General features: G+C 34.4%; 1 pseudogene; it reads left to right on the forward strand.

Annotated features, from left to right (window-relative positions):
* The first annotated feature begins 714 nt into the window (after nucleotides 1-714).
* Nucleotides 715-3,149, forward strand: LOC107907653 (pentatricopeptide repeat-containing protein At4g21190-like; annotated as a pseudogene).
* Nucleotides 3,150-17,147: the final 13,998 nt, after the last annotated feature.

Raw genomic sequence — 17,147 nt, forward strand, 5'->3', positions numbered from 1 at the left:
CTGAAGATGGCTCCCACAATCTAAAAGATTGTTAAAACTACTTCTAAAGAAAACTCAAGAGAAAATTCTTGGAGAAAAACTCAAAAGAATTTGCAAGCAATCAAAATCTGATTTCAAGTGTATTGTTGTGTGTATGGCCGGCCAAGCCTTACATATATATAGGCCTCTATTATTTTCCTAACCCTATTAGAACACTAAAACTAAAAAAACTCCTAATTATTTGATTTAAAGGGAAATTCGGCCAAGGGATTTTAATTGGGGCTCTTGGACTGAATATTTATATAGTAATTAATTTATAAAGTCTAAAATTGAAACTAAGTATTTAAAGAATTAAAATTTTACAAATTGGGCCACTTTGAAAATTTGGTCTGATTTTCAACTAAGGGTGTGTTTGATTGTAGTAAAACATTTTCCGGAAAAAGTTTTCAGCCTTTTCCCGTGTTTGTTTGGCTGAAAATATTTTCCCCATGTAAAATTAATTACAAACACGGGAAAAAGAAGTGTTAAATTTTGGAAAATGACTTACCGTTTCTAATTCGGTAAGACATTTTCAGGAAAATTTTAGACACCGATCTTCCCTTTCCCTTCCCCTTCCCCTTCCCCTTCGCTTGACACCTGATCTTCTGCTTGCCATCAGCCAACACCGATTCTTAACACCAGACACCGGCTTTCATCAACCTTTTTTCTATGTTTTGATTTCGGAGCAATAATTGAGGGAATCCGAAAATTGAGAAAACTGATGGAATTGGGAAAGAAAATGGAAGCACAGAAGAAAAGCAAAGTTTCAAAGATGGATCAATTTGTGGGTATACTTCGCTTCACCACCTCTTGAGCGCAAATCTCAAGCCTCAACTCTACCAGGTCTTTTCTTATTCTTTTTTCCCGCTTTCCGGGTTGTAATTTATCTGTCTTCACTTTGTTGATTAAGATTTTATTTATGTTTTCAAGTGTAGCATAATGCTAATATTATGCACAATCGGAGCCCACCAATTGTTTACATTTTTTGATCAAACCATTGAAAAAAGGAAAGAAAAAATCTTCCATCTACAACGCTGAAGCAAACTCTCAAGTCTCAACCTTGAAATTTGCTGGTTCTTAAACCCTCAAGATATAACCGGTATTCCTCTTTCAGTTCTGTCTCGTTTAAGCAATTGCGTTTGGTTGCTGAGAAAATGCTGGAATATATAAGTTTAACCTTTTCTTTTAAGATTTTCTTGAAGCAATAAAATTGTTTAGTGGATGGCAACTAATGCTACCACAATTAATCAAAATTTCTTTCTTTTTTTCCTTTTGGTTTTGCATTATATCAGGATGCTTTGTTGTAGATATGCTCTGCCACTCGTTACTAAAAGATTGGAATCAGTTAAAATTAACCAGAGGCCTAGGAATACCGTGGTAGGCTTTCAATTGAAATTTTCGCATGTATAGATATATTGTCTCCTCCTAAACCCTAAAGAGAGAAGGGAATGCTGTATGAAGTTTGAAATTTTAATGGTGTTATTGGTGAATTAGTAAATCTGAAATAATTTTCAGGTATGCGCTGCTAAAGGTCCAAGACCTCGGTATCCTCGGGTATAGGAATCAAGGAATAGAATTGGGACTGTCTCAAAATCAGCAAAGCTTGTTACTTGTGTAAGTTCTTGTTTGCTTTACTATCTTAACTTTTATAAGTTAAATATTAGCAAAACAAATATCGTTAATGGTTGCTGATTCTGGAATGAGTGACTTAAGCTGAGTGAGCTCGTTGCGAAGTAATTATAGACACGGATTTGATTCTTTTTATAGCAATCTTGGGATAATAGTCATCTATTATCGGCCATCCTTATGTAGGTTAAGCAACTGTCAAATGTCAAGGAGGAAGTTTACGGGGCTCTCGACTCATTTATTACATGGGAACTAGAGTTCCCTCTAATTACAGTTAAGAAAGCATTGAAGATCCTACAGAACGAACAAGAATGGAAGAGAATAATTCAGGTAATCATTTCTCTTCAGTTTTATCCTTTCTTTTGGCTTTCTACACTAAAAAGAGTTAAGTCTAGGAAAGTGCACTTGGTTTGCAGGTGATAAAGTGGATGTTAAGCAAAGGTCAAAGAAGAACAATGGGAACGTATTTCACCTTATTGAATGCCTTAGCGGAGGATGAGAGACTTGAAGAGGCTGAAGAGCTGTGGGTCAAACTATTTTCTGATAATTTAGAAAGCACCCCACGTATTTTCTTTGATAAAATGATTTCTATTTATTACCACAAGGACATGCATGAGAAGATGTTTGAGTTATGTTTTTTTTTGCCATTTATTCAAGACTCTTATGCAGTACCATAATTTGAATGGATAGTTGAGCATTTCTTCTATCTTTCTTTGATTTCTGTGACTAACCATAAACTGCATCTGATTACTCCCAACTCTGATTTTATATTCCCTTAAAAATCAGTGTAGCACAGTTGAGATGGTTAGTGAATATGGTACATAGCGGTGTCTTTCTTTTCCTCGTGCTTTTAATCTTTCTATCTGCCTAAAACAATAATCAGTTTTCGGGATAATTGATGCACAATAATCAGTTGAAATTAGGACCAATAATTGATGCTGCTGGTGCTTCAGGAGTCAACATACTATGCTGCAGGTATGGTCAATTTTATTGATCGATGCATAATATTCTGAAAATGCAAATTAATGAGTCTATGATGCAAGTTCAGGAAGCATAGATGATGCCATTTGCCTTCTGTACATGAGAAAAGAGGTGGTGTGAATTTGCAGAACCTGTTAACGGGGAGTCTACACAATTTCTTCAGGAATTTGCACTCAAGTATAACATGGTCATTATAAGCTCAATTCTTGAGAGGGATATAAATCATGGAGGGACTCTCTGGAATACTGCTGTTATAATTGGAAATCATGGCAACATAATAGACTCTCTGGAATACTGCTCTTTTCTATTTAAATTGGGGACTTCAATGGAGCCTATTGCCTTTCTTGATTGCAATTGCTGATATTTCTAGCATATTGCTAGTTCATTTGCTTCATAGATATCAGATGGTTGTCTGCCTCTTTACCTGGTTGTATTAAATCAATAGATGTCAGTTGAAAATTTTGATTGTATGTATCATTCATTTTGATTTTACTATTAGTTCTATGAAATTCTTTTTTGGGCCATGAGTGATTTTTTCTTAACAGTTGCGTGAGTACGTTTCGCCATATGTCTAGGTAAAAAGCTGGGTTCTTCGCTTGTATTTTTTCCTCTCTATTGGATGGCAGCCTATAATATTGGGGCAATGCTTGATCTAGTAGTAGCTTTCAAAGAACATAGCTGATTGCATGCATATGGTTATGTATTTGTTGAATGCATACATATATACATATTTATGTCTGTAAATATGTGCATTGGGATAAATTTTATAGGAGTTAGCTTTGTGTTATAATGTAGATTGGTTGGCTAAAGAATTGGTTATACTTGAGAGTGGCTAAAATTTGATAATGATGCTATTTGTGTTGTTTGTAAGACAACAAAAAAATTGCTTTTATGCTGAGCATAATTTCATCAGGAGATTACTACAATTGATTCACTACTAATTAGTAAATTTCGGAAGTAGTTTGCAATGCTTTTATATTTTAATAATTGAGTATTATTATATATTTAATTTGATTTATTTATTTATAAATAAATCATTGCAATATATGTAAAAACAATTTAAAATATAGGTAAAAACAACTTTTCCGGAAATATTTTCAGGAAACCTGCCAAACAGTAGAAAATATTTTACACAGATTCAATCAAACACCAGAAAATATTTTCCAGTAAATCATTTTACAGAAAAGTAAAACATTTTCCAGAAATCATTTTACGGAAAACATTTTACTGGCAATCAAACGGACCCTAAGTCTCATTTAACTTTCTGGATTGGGCTTGGAACTTCTTATTGGGCCTTGCCTTCAAGAACTTGGGCTTGTAGTTCGTTTCCTACCGAAATTGGTTCGTTGATGCTCATAACGGAGATCCAATGCGCCTTAGCTGCAAGATTTGGTTTCTTGGACCAAGACTTCCAAGATTTGAAATCTTGATTTTCTTGTTTCTTGAAATCGCTCCAAATAGAAAAATTGGACCAAGATTTGGTTTCTTGATTTCTTGAAAACAAGAAAGTGAATCTTGATTTTCTTTTTCCTTCATGTACGCATCTAAGGCCTTGCTAATAAATTCTTGAATGGTTCCATTTAGTTTTGAACGCATTTGTCTGGCCTTTGACCTCATTATTGGGCCTTGTGGTAATTTGAGCCTATCACGTTCCTGAGCTTGAATTGGGCCTTTGTGACTCGTATCACAAAGTATTTTTTCCTCTTTTTTGAGTGATTTCCTATTTGCTAAAACTACTTTTTTTTTCTTTTTTCTGATCCAACGGGCAATCTCTTTCTTAATGAATTGAAAGCAGATGCCATTGAAAGAGAGTGAGGGAACTGACGGGAATAAGCTTAAGCCTGACCTCAGGTAGGAAAAGATTTCATCATAAATGAACTTAGATAGAGGACGAATCGAATAAGCGAGCGTTCATCCCCATCTCTTGTCCTTGAAGGAGGGGCAAAGAATGGATCTTTCTGCTCTTGCAAGAAGGGCCAGTAGTCTTGGTGCTAAGGGCATGGCTTAAAGAAGCGAGTGACTAATTGCCTAAGAAGTTCATCTTTCCACCATTGCTGTGACTACCAAGGTAGTAGTCAAATAGCAGAAATTAAATCCCCCCAAAGATTCAGCGTCTCAAAATCAAAATTAGAAAACTGATAACAGTAAAAATCAAAATCAAAAAGCAAAAAGCAAAAACTAATTTGAATTTGGTTAACAGGAAATAGGGTTAACAGCAAACTCACTTTTGAAATTCAAAGGTAGAAGACGTAGATGGCTAGAAGCACCGTTAGAGCAGAGGTGGAGTCGTGGTGGACCGGAGGTGGAATGGTGGATTGGTGGAGGTGGAGGTGGAGGTGGAGGTGGAGGTGGATTTTCGATTTGGGGGAAAAAATGGAGGGAAGAGGTTAGGGATTTATCAGATGCACGGGGTCGGGGAAATGGGAAATGGGGAGGGGAAGGGAAATGGGAATTGTATTAATGTAATAATAAATTTTAAAAATAAAAAAATATATTAATTATATACGGGCCGGGCCGAGCCGGTCCCAGGTCAAAAAAATTTTGCCTGAGGCTCGGCCCGTTTTTTAAACGGGCCCATTTTTTGCCCAAACCCATATTTCGGGCATATATTTTTACCCGAACCCTCACATATTTCGGGCGGGCCATCGGGCCGGGCCAGGCCGCCTAACCCATGATCACCTCTACTTGTAGGGCTAAAAAAACACAACTTTGAGATATTATTATTCTGTCCGAAAATAGTGAGAAACTTATTTTCTAAGTATAAATTCTATTTTTTGGGAATAACAACTCTATCGGTTTCTATTGAAAGAGAATTACTTTTCTACCGAAAGTAAGAAATTGTTTATGGTTCTATGTTTGATTTATGGTTGTTCGAGCCCACACTCAAAGCGATTATTCGTACGAGAATAGCGGAGAAAGTCGTTCTGTTGAAAGTTGGAAACATCTAGGATTCGTCTTACTCAGGGCACATGTACTTTTTGGGAAAATTTTATTTTTATAAATATAAAAAGCTGGCTCAATTTTAAAAAATCTTAATTTTCTATTGTGACAAGAAACCATTTTTAAACTAGATTTTCCAACAATCGGTATCAAAGCTAGGTTTTTTTTTATGTTTTTGGTATAAACTAATTTTGCATTTTCTCTCTTCTTCATGTTTGGTTAATTTTTTATATGATGTGACATTCTTATAATTATTAGCATGTTTTGGGTTTTGTATGTGAATGATTGTATTTTATTATTTTATAATTTATATGATAATTTTTTTTTGTCAAAATTGTGATTTCTAGAAATTAAAGTGGTTGTATTTATATTTTTTAATATTTCTTAGGATATGTAATTAGATCATGGACTATCATCCCCACGTAAGTTCTGTATAATCCTTTACCCAACCGAATTGCCGGATTCGGATATCAGATGTTACAACATAAACACTTAATAAAAATTTAAACTACTATCGTAACTATATTTAAACGCATATATTATTTCTTTTGAACTATTCTTTAATATAAAAGAGGATATTAAATAATTACATTCCAGTATTAAATAGTGTACAATGTTACAATGTAAAATTTTATTAAAAACAGACTCTTATGGTGCAGTGTACTATACGTCACACTCCTAAGATGTCCTATGTATGCATAATATCCCAACTTGCTGCTACCCTGGAAAATTCTTGGCTTGGTCCTTCTTGGCGTACTCACTCTTACAGCAGAACGTTAAACATGAACAAACACTTGTAAGTTCACGCAACTTAATGAGTTTTAACCTAGATTACCTCGAAGTCTTTCTAGGTGAACTCTTTTCATGAAGATTTTGGAATTCGTCTCTATTGCTGGCGGATACTTTCCTAATGCTAGACGTATACATATACACCAACATCCATACTTAATGTATCTACTCACCCTTCACTCTTTGGCTGATTCCGAAGCTTACTAGTTAATACAAATTTTATTTCCTATCCTGAAAAACAACTATTCTTCTCAAAAGAATATCCATACAGAGCCTACCTACGACAAATTCTCCTTCAAATAAACATAGAATACTTTTTCCCCCAGGATGGGTACTCACAAATACTGCTCCTAGCGGATAGTAAAACCAACGGATCTCTTAAGTTGAACTTCATATTGATATTAACTGTGGCAAATTCTCATACTAATTCTGGTAGCTAATAGATTACCGATTAGATCATATATTGAATCAACCCAAGATTATAACTTATATTGATAATGAAACATTCCAGATCATCTACAAGAATTCCAGATGACTAAGTTACATAACATGAGAACACCCATCTTAACAGGCTGCTTAGATTCCAAATGGCCTCTGTACAAGACTTCAAAACCATTTAGATTTAGCGATTACCAGATAACTCAAATTACTTCCCTAAATAGCATAGAAAAACTCAGATCTAGCGAACACTTAAACTTTTCATAATTACAAATATGCTAATTTCCTGTACTGACAGACTACTATGACGGATTCCCTCTTTAGAAATACAGATGCATACTCTTTTTCAAGAAACTCCCCTTAAAACTCATTCAATTTCATCACAAGATTAACCAAACCAATTTATCTTCAGACTTATCAAATCTTTATCATAGAGTTAGTTAACAAAGAAATCACAGAACTTACCCAGATCTTGCCACAATGGCGGTTAACCAGATTCTACAACATAGGCATCATCGAATACGCCACATAAACGTTACATGATTCACCATAAAGGCAATACAGAATACGCCACTAAGGCGTAGCAGATCACGCCACACAAGCATCACAAAGAGTTACGTGTTTACTGTCTCGATGAACTTTCTCGAAAAAGGTTCCATGGTTTTCTCCTTCATGGTCTTATACATATCTTCAAGTCGTGATCTACCAGTTTAATTTTCATCTCACTGAAGGCAACGCCATGAATATTTTCATTGTCATACTATTCCACGGGTCTCATTCACATGGACTTATACAACCTCATGTCTTGTTCTGCCAATCTGGTTTACATTTCACTGAAGGCTACACCAGGAGTATACTTGTTGTCAATATGATCTGCTTGTCAAATTAGCAATGTACCTGCCTTACCGGAGGCATCACAATTGAATGATTTACTCACTTAACATCAATTACACTTACCGAGATTCATTCACTCACCTGACTAATTTATCCTTATCCATACCTCTTTTAAATGATTACATATCAAAACTCATATTTTTTATGCAACAAATCATATAAATCATTTATAAAAAAGCAAAGCTTTTTACGATGCTTTACACATATATACTTTTACCAATTTTTCGTGGCAACATCTACATACGACTTTCCATTATATTATACTACTCATGAGTCAAGATAAAGACTCACCTGTAACTCACCTTCTGTAGCTCAGAATTCCAAACCCATTCGTCCCTCACGAACCAACCGCAAAAACCGCTTAAAAGAACATACCATTAAAAACCCATTTAAAGATAATTTGTTACCATCTCATTTAGAAACGACCACTATGTATGGCCTTTTCATATCTTACCATTTATGCTTCATAACAACTTTACTCTTTCAAAATCCTAACATGCAGAGATACCAAACTTACCAGGAGGTTAAAACATCCATCAATAATCCTAGAAATCTTAGCTTCTAGTTTAATAAGGAAGAAGAGAATATTTAATCTTAAGAAAACTAAAGTGTAGAATAGAATGAAGAAAAACCATCTAAATGTTCCCCTCTTACCATATATATGCTCAATACCTCATAGTAGATCTTGATAAGTGTCAAATGCATACAAAATTTTTCCCTTAAATGTCCTAAAAAATCAGAGAAATATAAAAGAAAATCAGATCTCGATGCTATTTGACTGATCATCCATTCAGTTGACTCTCAATCAATCACATTACAAAATCCATCTTGCACATCTTTTAAGTGCACTTGGCGTACCATACCAATAGCGATAACTCGTATATGGTGTGGCCTTAAAGACACTTTAACCCCTAACAACTTTAACATATACTTAGTAGGTGCGTCATGCTCAACCAATATTCTGAGGTGTACTTTTCACTTGTCGTACTCTTTCTTCAATTGAAGAATATTACGAGAATAAATCCTAAGATATTTCTATGGTAGATACTTTATGCCAATTTTAGTTCACCAAAAGCCTGAAAATTGGTGGACTAACTATCGTAGTGCGCTAAAATAGGTTCCCTTCACATCTATATGCCTTTTTCTCGGATTTGCCAAATTTAGGATGTGACAAGTTTTATTTTTTTCTTAAAAATTTAATGTGGACCAGAAATAGACATAATTTTTGTGTAACTGAATTTTTTGGCGAATTTTGAAAAATCGATATGCACCCATGACTGATCGAGATAAAGCAAAATTGACCCAGCTAATTGGGAAAGGATCAACTAAGGATCGATTGATGGTGGTCTGAAAATGATGGTTGCTAGTGCTCTGACAGTGGTGGCTAGCAATGGCTGGTGATAGTAACAACAGTGGTTGGCGGTTGCCTACGGTGGTTAGCAGTGGCTAAATCGCGGTAATGGTGACATTAATGGTGGTAGCAATGGAAGTCTATGGTGGCAATAGCAGTTCAGGAGTGGATCCTTCAAGTGTTTTTCAAGTCATATGCGGTTTTAGGAAACCCAAAACTAGGATAATTGACTTTCACTCAAAATACCCAAATTATGCTTTGAGGTAATAATTGTAATTTTTTTATTTTTCTAGGATGAAATCATGGAAACTTTGGTCGGTTAGATTCATATAATTTTATGTGTTTCTGTGATAGCATGATGATATTTAAATTGACTATGTTCATGCATATGTATGATAAACATGCCATATAGTTTAGGAAAAGAATGACATATGTATTTTTCACGACATTTTTAATCATTAATGATTTAAATTGGACATCAAAACCTTACAAGTTTTAAAAGATTGAATGGAAGAAGGTCCCTAAACAAGACCTACGGCCTCCATCAATGGTCTCTTGTGATGACATGACAATTTTTTGACCCTAAGGTAGGTACTATCATGTGGATTTCACTGAGGAGATTTCCTTAAAAGAGATAACTTTCTTGTGATAGCATATGATAGTTTGTTAGCCCTGAGGTAGCTATTATCATGTGGAATTCAGTAAAAAAGTTTTCTTTTTTATCGAGGACAACTAGTTGATAACTCTAATATATAGAGTATTAAAGTGCTTTTAAGCTTATATTTCGGGCGAGTTAAGAGGGATTGATAGCTATTTATTAGCCATTTATGTTATATTTCTATTAAATATTCGATATTGAAAGGTTTTACCTAAATATTGCATTTTTGGTAAATTTCCATGCTAAAATACACATTTTTATCCTTAAAGGTGGTTATTAAAGTTTACTCAATAATCACAGTAATGGTGAAACAATGTCTCAAGCCTCAAGACCGATAGAAACAAGGTAGCTCACACTCAGGGAGCACCATGACAACTACTGGGTAAAAGAAAGTAAAACGACAATAGAGAAAATAAAGTTAGCACCGCATCAAAAATTCAGCAGCAGAGAGCACACATTGCTCGTTGATAGCTAGTAGTTATCACTTCGCTGATGAGAGTTCAGCTCACATACATTGCTCTTGGATATCTTGTAGTTAAAGTACCACTCACACTTCAGTAGTTCGCAACTCCATCCTAATTACTCCATCTCAGTTTGCAACTTGTATGAGAAAGCTCGCAACTCCATCTCAATTTGTGAGCTCTCTGTTCGTAGCTCTATCTCAATTTACAAGCTCACTGTATGCAGTGCTTGGAGATAGCTCGCACATCACCAGTTTACAGCTCTCAGTTCGAGTATCTTAGTTCGCAAGCTCTCTGTTCTCAGCTGACAAGTAGTGCTTGTTGGCGGGGAGCTCGCAGTATACAACAAATCACATATATTGCAGCTCGTAGCACGCAGTCCACAACCCTATGCTCACATGCATTGCTCGTCTACATGGAGCTCACAGTTCATAGCTCGTATGCATGGGAGCTCGCAGAACACAACTCTTATACATTGTAGCTTGCAGTTCACACATCGCATGTATAGAGATCACACATCACATTTCTCATCTCGCACTTTGCTAGTTTGCAGATATGCGAGCTGTGGCATGGTAGTCAATCTCCAACGTATACACAAATGACTTAGTCTACTATTAGATTATGGGAAGTAGAAATCACAGAACCACCATAATGGTACAGTAAATCAAGGAACCACTACACCTAAAAATAAAAAAAGATGAAGGGAACTTAGTACTATAAATAGGAAGTAAATATAGCATAAAAAACACAGTGAAGAACATGACAGAATAGAGTAGAACACAACACAAAAAATTTGAAAGTAGAAAAATCAAAACACAAGGGTGAGAGCATTGAGTCTGAGAACGACAAGAAGATTTTTTTAGGAAGCAACGAGAGATATTTGCGGAGAACCACTGACATTCAACTGATATCCTTTATTTCTCTTATCCATTTCTTTCTCTTTTGTTTTTAAATCATGGCTGCAACTTGGTTGTTGGTTTTCACTTTAATGATTATGACTTAAATTTTTTATGCTAGAATATTTATGGATCCTTAGCATGAAATTATTTATGCTTTGTTAAGCTTTTGTGTAATTGGTTGTTTATTCATTCAAGTAGGTTTCACGTTTAACACTTGTTAAGGTGTAGCTGTTATTAGTAAGCAATTGAGTTAATTATTACAATTGAGAAGATGGTAATTAGTAAACATACAACTCGAAAGGTGCATGTTTAATTCTTCTAGTAATTAAATTTGTAATAGTATAGACATATATTGTTATCTCGCCTAATCCTAGGTGAAAAGGGCAAAGGTATGGAACTCTTTGTGGTTGAAGCTTAAAACTTCTCACTCTAATGAGAGGTACAAATGGCACTTAAGACTTGGTCATATTAACCAAGAAAGAATCATTAGACTTGTAAAAGATGGTCTCTTAAGTATGCTTAAGAAAGTTAGTCTTTCACAATGTGAATCTTACTTGGAAGGTAAAATGACTAAGAGGTCTTTTAATGAGAAAGGTACAAGGGCCAACCAACTTTTAAAACTTGTGCACATTGATGTATGTGGCCCCATGAGCATTAGTGCCTAAGGAGGTTATGATTATTACGTGACTTTCATCGATGACTATTCTCGATATGGATATCTGTATCTAATGCACTGTAAAAGCAAAACCTTTGATAAATTTTGAGACTTTCGTGTAGAAGTGAAAAAGCAATTAGGTTTATCCATAAAGAATCTTCGGTCTGACCAAGGTGGGGAATACTTGTTCGACGAGTTCTTAGGATACCTCATAGAGAATGAGATTTTGTCCCTATTGACTACGTCGGGCACTCCATAGTAGAATGGCGTAGCTGGGAGAAGGAATAGAACCTTACTTGACATGGTTCGTTCAATGTTAAGCTATTCACAACTTTCTACTTCTTTCCAGGGATATGCGATACAAATGGCTTGTTATATTCTGAATGATGTGCCAACCCACTCATGAACTGTGGCATGGAAAGAAACCCTCTCTAAATCTCTTTAGAATATAGGGTTGTCCAACACACGTTCTGGATAAAAATGCAAAGAAGTTGGATGAACGAACAGAATTGTGCTTGTTTGTAGGATATCCGAAAGGAACAAAGGGTGGATTATTCTACAATCTGAAAGATAATACGATTAAAGTTTCTACTCATGCTACTTTCCTTGAGAAAAGTTGTATGGGTAAATTTAAGCCTCGAAGTAAACTGGTACTCGAGGAACTTTCATGAGTTGTAGAACAATCACCAAGTTTAATTCTCGATAAAGTTGTGTAAAGACTTGCAAGTGATCAACAGCATAGGGGAATCCCTCGTAGTGGGAAAGATTTTAAGAAACCAGACTTCTTCATCTATGATGGTAGTATTTATAATACGGAAGCCAATCATGAGAATGATGATCCACTCACTTACGATGAGGCTATGCAAAACATTGATTCCAAGCCCTAAAAACAAACCATGGATGCCGAGATGGATTCTATGGAATCCAATATGGTGTAGGAGCTTGTAGACTTACTGGTTGAGATTAAACCCATAAGGTGTAAATGGATCTACAATAAGAAGAGAATTGTAGAAAGAAAAGTGGAAACACATAAAGCTAAACTTGTAGGGAAAGGCTACGTACAGAAATAAGGCATCGATTTCGATATGACCTTCTCTCTGATAGTCATTCTCAAGTCTATCTGCATACTCTTATCCTTTTTTACTGTTCTCAATTACGATTTCTGGCAAATGGATATCAAGACAACATTCTTGAATGACTATCTTGATGAGATCATTTATATGGCTCAACCCACTGGTTATATTGTCAAAGGAAAATAGCAGAAAGTTTGCAAACTACTGAGATCCATTTATAGACTTAAGCAGTCGTCCCGCTCATAGAATAAAAGATTTGATCAAATGATCAAAACTTTTGGATTTGAGCAAAAATACTGATGAACCTCGTGTTTATAAGCGTATAAAATAAGAAAAAAATGGTCTTCCTCATTTTGTATGTCGAGGATATTTTACTTATCGAAAATGATATAAGAGAATTATCATCGATTAAAGTATGGTTAAATCTATAGTTTAGCATGAAGGACTTGGTTGAAGCTAGTTATATTCTTGGAATTCAAATGCTTAGAGATTTAAAGAATAAAACGATAGCTCTATCACAAGCTTCATACATCGATAAGGTCTTAAAACAGTTTGCAATGACCAATGTGAAGCCAAGCGCTTAGCTGACTGCATCGAGTTTTCATATTTCTTTGGATGACTGTCCTAAGATAGCAGAAGAAAGAGAGTAATATAAGTAAGGTTCCATATGCTTTGGAAATTGAAAACCTTATGTATGTTATGCTTTGCACACGTCCAAATATCTGTTTAGCCGAAGGAATAATAGATGTGGTGAAAGTAGCTTTTGAATATAACCTTGCGGATCCGTTTACTAAGACTCTTGTAACTAGGACTTTTAACAAACACATCGAGGATATGAGAATGCGAAACAAGACACATTTACTTCACTAGGGCAAGTGGGAGATTGTTGGGAAATGTGCCTATATTACAGTATACATATAAATGTTTTCTATGTATTTGAATGAATAATAAATAAAGTTAATTTCACATTTCATTATTGTATCTTTTGTGTTTATGTTTTTTGTGTTTTGTATAAATAGCAGAATTGTGACAAACAAATATTAGCTCATTGATTGTCTAAGTTCAAACTGATGATTAGTGGCACTATAAAAATGTTTACATTGCGAGAAAGCCAACTTACTTCAGTAGATAATCTAAACGAGTCAATAATCCTGTAAAAGAATCAAAGTGAGGATTTGATTCAAATACTTAGAATGATTATTTTGTCCTCTACAATTCCAATCAGGGAGATGGCTAGTCTTGGCCATCGAAGCAATTAACTCTACGGGTAGAGACATAAATGTACTCATTGGAAGAATGATACATTAGATTGGACCCAAGATGAATTAATTTTAAATCTGTTTGTGAATTAATTCATTTATGATGTTCATGGTGTGATTTACCTAAATCTTGAGTTAGTCACTAACCATGCGTATGTAACTCATGTGCTTTGGTATAAGTGGAGGCTTATGCTGTAAAGATGATCGAGCCCATAGCCGGTATGTTGGGTACATGACTTGTGTATGACATGGCTTTACTAGCAACAATGGAATTCATAACTCGATTAAAGATTTAATGATATCCTCTCATTGGCATTATGTGGATTGATAAATAGGGAACGTGGCCATGGGTTTCTTGTTCTCGAACGAGTAATTTATCATAGTCATTTGTTGACAGTGATCATATTAATCATTAAGAAGACATTATTACGGCAATGAGATAAAATAGAATTGTATTGAGTGGATGGATTTAACTCAAAAGAATCAAGGATATCATATGAGGGTAACACACACATGACAAGGTCATTGAACAAAGTAGTTGGATGAATTGTTTCCATAAAGAGTATATAATAATGAGTTTTCAATCATGGTACTTCTTGTCACTACAGTAAAACAGGTTTTTAGCGGCAATTTTAACGGCGTTTGGATAAAAAACGCCGCTAAAAATCAAGCAGTAGCGGCGCTTTTTGAAAAATGCTGCTAAAAATGAGCATTAGCGGCGATTTCCAAAAAGTGCCGCAAAAAACCTAAGCCCAATGATGCCGTTTTCTGAGCTTTCGGGATTTTAGCGGCGTTTTTCAAAAAGCATCGCTAATGCTTGGGGCTTTAGCGGCGGTTTTGAAAAAGCGCTGCTAATGATTGGGGCTTTAGCGGCATTTTTGAAAAGCGCCACTAATGCTCGGGGCTTTAGCGGCGTTTTTGAAAAAACACCACTAATGCTCGGGGCTTTAACGGCATTTTTGAAAAAGCGCCGCTAATGCTCGATCTTTAGCGGCGTTTTTAAAAAAGCAACACAAAAAAATTTTATCTGTCTATTTATTATTTAATTGGTTTATTTATATTAATTAAAATTTAATTTATTTTTAATTGAATATTTAAAATCTTCAGAAAAAAAATGACACGCAGAAATAATTTGAAATAAAAAACATAGAAAAATATTTGTTAAAAATGGAAAAATTAAAATACTTTTATTTAAAATAATTTTAAAGTTTTTTGGGTACATTACTGATTGTTTTTTAATTTATATATTAAATAATTTCTTATATAATCGTAAAAGAGATAGTATTAATTTTAAAATATTTAATTAATTATCACTATAGTTTAAGGTTTTTGGTTTAGGGTATATGGTTTACAGTTTAAGGTTTAGGAGTTACTATTTTAAGGTTTATGGAATATGGGTTTAGGGATTATGGTTTATGGTTTATGGTTTAAAGGCTAGGGTTTAAGGTTTAGAGGTTGTGTGTTAAGGGTTTAGGGTTAGGTTTATGGTTTAGGGTTTAAATTAACTAGTGTTTTCTAATTTATATATTAATTAATTTCTTATATAATTGTAAAATAGATAATATTAATTTGGTTCTTCAAAATTGTGTGAAGATTTGGTTCAAAATTGTTTCGGTGTATTTAAAACTGTTAAAGTTGCATTATATTTGTTGAGGGAATAAGAAAACAGTAATACTGAGTTTCTAAATATTTTCAAAGAATTTGACATTAAATAGTTTCACAACGTTTTAATAAGTACAGTGTTAATTTTCATTCTTATTCTGCTCCAGGGATATCTTTTTTTTAATAAGAATTTGCATTCTTGAGTTTCCCAATCCTTTGGCTTAGGAGTAGTCAGTTCCATTTCTTGATGGGGGCAGGGAAGGGATATAACTTAGCGATAAAGCGTCACCTTGACGTGGCGGAAGTATCAGTTCGAGCCTGATTATCCTTAAACCCAATGTGAGTTTTTCTATTTTGCCTTGCCCCCGTCATGATCAAATAAGAATTGATTGAATAGCTTAAACTTTGCAAATGTTTTATTACTGTTAAAAATATTAGTGGGCCAAGCCAGACCAGGCTGTGTCAATGCCCAATTTTAAAAATTTTTCTAACTTCAAGCTCGTTTTACCCGAATCACCCATTTTATTGTTTAAAAACAATAAAAATTATTTTATATTTAAATTTAATTATTAAAAATAATGTCAATATAACCTTTTTATATTTTTATTATTTTAAATGGTAAAACAGGCTAAGTTCAGTTATACTAAGGTTAAAAAATATACGATATTTATTTTGAGAGTACTTGGTTTTTTTTATTATAAAAATCCAATTCATACAAAATAGTAATAATAAATGTTTTATAAAATTACTTAACTAATAATTTTTAGCAGACAAAATAAAAGATTATTTCATTTAGTCAGGATGTTGGTCCTCAGCTAGATTGTTGTTTTTATATACGTCAGCTTGTGAAAGCCAGCATTCTGTTATTACGTCTAATATGTTTTTTCATACGCATTTGCAGATTAATGGATACCTTGCTAGGAAGGCTATAAGTGAATTGATGGCAAGAGGATCGATTCGTTTTGTGTCTGCCTATTCGAGCCAGCAGATTTACACTAAGGCAATCAACACCAATATAAATTTTGGCTTATACAAGATGTTGTTTCAAATGTTTTGTCCTGTTTTCTGAAAATGGAAAATATTCCTTAGATGAAATTGATCAATTGGATGCATTACACAAATCGCTTGCAGAACAGTACACTTGGTCATCTGCAGTTAAGGTGGTGCACTTATGTCATGTTCCTATTTTCAATGATATGGATGGTTATGATATACTTGTATTGCAAAATTTTTCTAGTGGCGAATATGCTAATATTAGATGCTATATTGTGTCCTAGCTGTTAATCATATTCATTCAATTAAATTTTTACATCTTTTTATTTTACAGTTCCAAATTGTACCTTTGGATTTTCTGTTCCTGATATAGTGCTCTAGGTTGCTGCTCTCTCTCTCGTGCTTTCTCTTTGCATATATATAGAATGACACTATGAATTTGAACAAAAACCTTGCTTTTCTGAGGAGCTTTTCACCTCTTTCTTAGAGAGGAGCGGCAGCTATATTTAC

This window comes from Gossypium hirsutum, chromosome D02 (genome assembly GCF_007990345.1).
Source record: "Gossypium hirsutum isolate 1008001.06 chromosome D02, Gossypium_hirsutum_v2.1, whole genome shotgun sequence".
NCBI lineage: Eukaryota > Viridiplantae > Streptophyta > Magnoliopsida > Malvales > Malvaceae > Gossypium > Gossypium hirsutum.